The sequence below is a fragment of the Bison bison genome, unplaced genomic scaffold (assembly GCF_000754665.1).
Source record: "Bison bison bison isolate TAMUID 2011002044 unplaced genomic scaffold, Bison_UMD1.0 scf7180017864034, whole genome shotgun sequence".
NCBI classification, from domain to species: domain Eukaryota; kingdom Metazoa; phylum Chordata; class Mammalia; order Artiodactyla; family Bovidae; genus Bison; species Bison bison.
In genome coordinates this window covers 3,732,046-3,737,188 of record NW_011494606.1, presented here as the reverse complement: position 1 = coordinate 3,737,188, position 5,143 = coordinate 3,732,046, and positions in this window count along the sequence as shown.

Here is a 5,143-nt window from a genome sequence, read left to right as displayed (position 1 = left end):
TTCCTCTTCACTTTCTGCCATAAGGGTGGTGTCATCTGCACATCTGAGGTTATTGATATTTCTCCTAGCAATCTTGATTCCAGCTTGTGCTTCCTCCAGCCCAGCATTTCTCATGATGTATTCTGCATATAAGTTAAATAAGCAGGGTGACAATATACATTCTTGACGTACTCCTTTTCCTATTTGGAACCAGTCTGTTGTTTCATGTCCAGTTCTAACTGTTGCTTCCTGACCTTCATAGGTTTCTCAAGAGGCAGGTCAGGTGGTCTGGTACTCCCATCTCTTGAAGAATTTTCCACAGTTTATTGTGATCCACACAGTCAAAGGGTTTGGCATAGTCAATAAAGCAGAAATAGATGTTTTTCTGGAACTCTCTTGCTTTTTCGAGGATGCCAGTGGTATGTATTATATCCTCGATTACCTGGTTACTTGACCTTGGACCAAAACTTTTCTCTCCCTCGGATCATCTAGTCACGGAAGCCATGATCCTTTAGAAGGGAGACATGGCTGGAGCATCACTGTCAGGATCAAAGGCCAGAGGATGGACTCCTGAGTTTAGGACAGCTGGTTCTAGAACTCAGAGAAGGGGGCATGGGAATATAATACCCAACTCCTGAGAATCAGGGCTGCTGTGGTGAGCGGAAGTAGGCTGGGCACCAGAAGACCCGGGTCCCCTCCTGGGTTCTGCCACTGACTGGCTGAACATTGAACAAGCTACTTCTCCCCAGGCCCCGATCTCCATTATAGAAAACGAGGAAGCTGGACCAGGTGGTCTAAAAACCTCTACAGACAGGATATTCTGAGACTGTGTGACCTTCTCCTCTGGATTCATTTCCAAAGTCATCTCCCTTCTGGCGGGGAGGAGTAGGCAGATGATACAGGGGCACTTCAAGGGGCAAGCAGATGGCCATCACCCCTGCGGGTCTCTATCAGGTTGCCTGCCAGGACTGGGGTCAACAGGAAGGCATGCCTTCCCTCCTCGCTAGTACTTGGGTCCAGTACAAGTGCCCCTCAGCTTCAAACCACTTATGAAAGTGAGCTGTGACACCCTCTTGTGCCCCCTAGTGGCTCAGCCCTGAACTGGCACTGCTCTGCTGCTAGGGCTGGAGGTCGTGATCAGGTGGGGCAGGTCTGGTGACACAAAGCCAGTTTTAACACCAGGCCCTGGTGCTTTAGAGCACCCCCTGGTGCTTTAAAGAAGGGGTCTCTAACCTCCGGGATCTAATGCCTGATGATTTGAGGTGGGGCTGATGTAATAACAATAGAAATACAATGCTCAATAAACATAATATGTTTGAATCATCCTAAAACCATCCTCCCTACCCCCTCAACCCCTGTGAAAAAATGATCTTCCACGAAACAGTCCCTGGTGCCAAAACGTTTGGAGGCCCTGCTTTAGAGCAAACTTGCTCACACTTGGGTCTCCCCAAGTGACAAATAACCTCCTCTCTGCTCTTGGCAAAGACCCCTCCTCCGGGTTCCTAGCGTCTCTAATCAGCTCTTCAGCATCTGACTTCTTTACAAATGACTGCCTTCTGGATGTGGCTTCATGGCTCTCTGCTAATTGGTCATTATCACACTTGCCTTTATCTCAGACGGAAACACTATGGAGTCCATTCTGCTTCATACTTTTCCAACCACTAACATCACCAGCCAGTCCTTCCTTCTTCCCTCTGTTGAAGAAGCAGGCGAGACCCTTATCTCTGAATGGCGTCTCCTATCCTTGGCTACCCTGGCCCCGTGCTGGTCAGAACACAGCTCACCAGGAACACCTAGGGTGTGTGTTTGTGCGCACACACACGTGTAGCCAAAGGATCAGTCAGAGAGGGCTGACTGGGGGGTGGTAATGACAGGAGGCAATGGTTTCTCCCCATTGGAGTCCGGAGAGAGGGATGAGCTTACAGGAGGGAGGTGCCTTCTGTCTGAAGGACCAGCTCTATCCCCAGAGCGGACGGGGAGGGCAGGAAGAGGGAATGAGAGAGACTTCTGTGGAAAGGCGTCATCCCTCCCCATGGAATAAGCAGAGCGCTTGTTTCTTAGAGGAATCTCAGGGAAGTGATCTCATCCAGGAACCAGTGCATCCCCAATCCACACCCACTGCTGTTTCTGGCTGTGAGCAGCTCTGAGCTTGCCAGCAGCTTTGCTGTGGGTGGCTGTGGCCACATGTCCACCTTCCCGGGAGGAAGAACCCAAATCAATATGTACTTTGATGTCTCCTGAATGTTAAACATGTGAAAAAGTACATGTCAGAGTCAGAAAGCTTCCTCCTGTGTGTGATGAGGGGGTGGACCACTGTGGTTGGAGAGTTCAGGGTCCCATTAGGGCCGAGTCTGGAGGAAGCCCTCACGTGTGTGCAGAGATGGCCACAGGGAGAGAACTCACATATTCACACCTCATCAGATCCCTGTGGGCGGCCCTTAACACTGTCTACACAGCAGGCATTCTGGCTGCCCCTCCCCCTCCAAGGCTCTGCCCTCAGTTCCCTGCCCCTGCACACCTGTTCATGCTCTCAGCCCCATCCTGCACCCATCAAGGGACCCAGTGCGAGTCCCACTCACCCTGCCCACCTACCCACCTCCCACCTGCCCAGCCTGCGCCTCCCCTCCCTGTCCTCTCAACCCAGCCTTCCCCACTGTGGTAGAGAGTCCAAGGGATGGAACCATGCCATAGGCTGTCCCTGCATCCCCCTGGGGCCTAGAGTTACAAACAGGAGCTGCTTGACAAATATTAAGTCAACACACACACAGGGTAGATCAGGGGCTCCTTCCACCAATGGGAAATGGAGGCTCAGGAAGGTCACCTGCTGGTGAGGGGACCCAGGTCTTCTGCTGGAGGGACACATGTGGAGGGGGATCTAGCCCTCCACATGTGCCTGGAGTACCTGGGCAGGGCTCATGTGCCATTCCTTCTCTGAATCTCCTGGTGAAGATCTCCTGTCACACTCAGAGCACCCACAAAGTGCCAGGATGGGCCAGGTGCCTTAGAACAGTATTTCATTTAATTCTAACAAGTGATTAGGGGTTTTTATCCTCATTAAACAGGTGAGGAAACTAAAGGTCCGAGACCGACTTGCCCCGGGCCCATGTGCTGGTGCTGAGGTCTGCTTCCTGTCTGCTTCCAAGGCTCTACATCCTTTACTGCTTTTGAGCAACTTCATCAAGGCTGGCTGTGTCTCTGGGAGGGCAGGCAGGGCAGTGGAGAGCTCTTGTTAGTGGGGTCAGGTGAGACCTTCTGCTCACACCCTAAAATGACACCCTTCCAGCTGGACCAGCAATATCTTTCTTTGGAAAACTTTCATTTGAGTTGAAGCTTTGAAGATCCTATGATAACCTTGCCTTTGGTGCCATAAGGGAGGTGACTTTAAATGAACTGAGAGGGTTCTGTCCCTCCTCACCCCTGAGCCCTGCACAGTGTCTGGGACACAACAGGCTCACAACAAAGCGGACAGAACAGACTGAAGAATGAACAAGTGACATGATGAGCCTACAGCAAACATTATTCTCATTGGTGAAACACTGAAAGCATTCCCTCTAAGATCAGGAACTAGACAAGGGTGTCCACTTTCACCACTATTATTCAACATAGTTCTGGAAGTCCTAGCTACAGCAATGAGAGAAGAAAAAGAAATACAAGGAATCCAGATGGGAAAAGAAGAAGTAAAGCTCTCACTGTTTGCAGATGACATGATAGTGTACATAGAAAGCCCTAAAGGTAGTATCAGAAAAAATTACTAGAGCTAACCAGTGAATTTAGCAAGGTTGGAGGACACAAAATCCATACACAGAAATCACTTGTATTCTAAATACTAACAATGAAAAATCAGAAAGAGAAATTAAGGAATCAATCCCCTTCACTACTGCAACAAAAAGAATTAAATATCTAGGAGTAAACTTACCTAAGGAGACAAAAGAACTGTACACAGAAAATTATAAGACACTAATGAAAGAAATCAAAGATGACATAAACAGATGGAGAGATATTCTGTGTTCCTGGGTAGAAAGAATCAGTATTGTGAAAATGACTATACTACCAAATGCAATCTACATATTCAGTGTGATCCCTGTCAAATTACCAATAGCATTTTTCACAGAACTAGAACAAAAAATTTCATAGTTCATATGGAAATACAAAAGACCCCAAATAGCCAAAGCAGTCTTGAGAAAGAAGAATGGAGCTGGAGGAATCAACCTTCCTGACTTTAGATTATACTACAAAGCTACAGTCACCAAGACAGTATGGTACTGGCACAAAAACAGAAATATAGACCCATGGAACAAGACAGAAAGCCCAGAAATAAACCCATGGGCCCATGGGTACCTTATTTTTGACAAAGAAGGCAAGAATATACAATGGGGCAAAGGCAGTCTCTTCAATAAATGGTGCTGGGAAAACTGGACAGCTACATGTAAAAGAATGAAATTAGAACACTTCTTAACACCATACACAAAGATAAACTCAAAATAGATTAAAGACCTACATGCAAGACCAGAAACTATAGAACTTTTAGAGGAAAATGTAGGCAGAACACTCAATGACATAAAGCAAGATCCTCTATGACCCACCTCCAACAGTAACAGGAATAAAAACAAAAGTAAACAAGTGGGACCTGGTTAAACTTAAAAGCTTTTGCACAGCAAAGGAAACTATAGGCAAGGTGAAAAGACAGCCCTCAGAATGGGAGAAAATAATAGCAAATGAAACAACTGACAAAGGATTAATTTCCAAAATATACAAGCAGCTCATACAACTCAATACCAGAAAAACAAACAACCCAATCAAAAAGTGGGGGAAGACCTAAACAGACATTTCTCCAAAGAAGACATACAGATGGCTAACAAACACATGAAAAGATGCTCAACCTTGCTCATTATTAAAGAAATGCAAATCAAAACTACCATGAGATATCACCTCACACCAGTCAGAATGGTCATCATCAAAAAGTCTACAAACAATAAATGCTGGAGAGGGTGTGGAGAAAAGGAAATGTGCTTGCACTGTTGGTGGGAATGTAAATTGATACAGCCACTGTGGAAGAAGGTATGGAGATTCCTCAAAAAAACTAGGAATAAAACCACCATATGACCAAGCAATCCCACTCCTAGGCATATACCCTGAGGAAACCAAAACTGAAAAAGACACATGT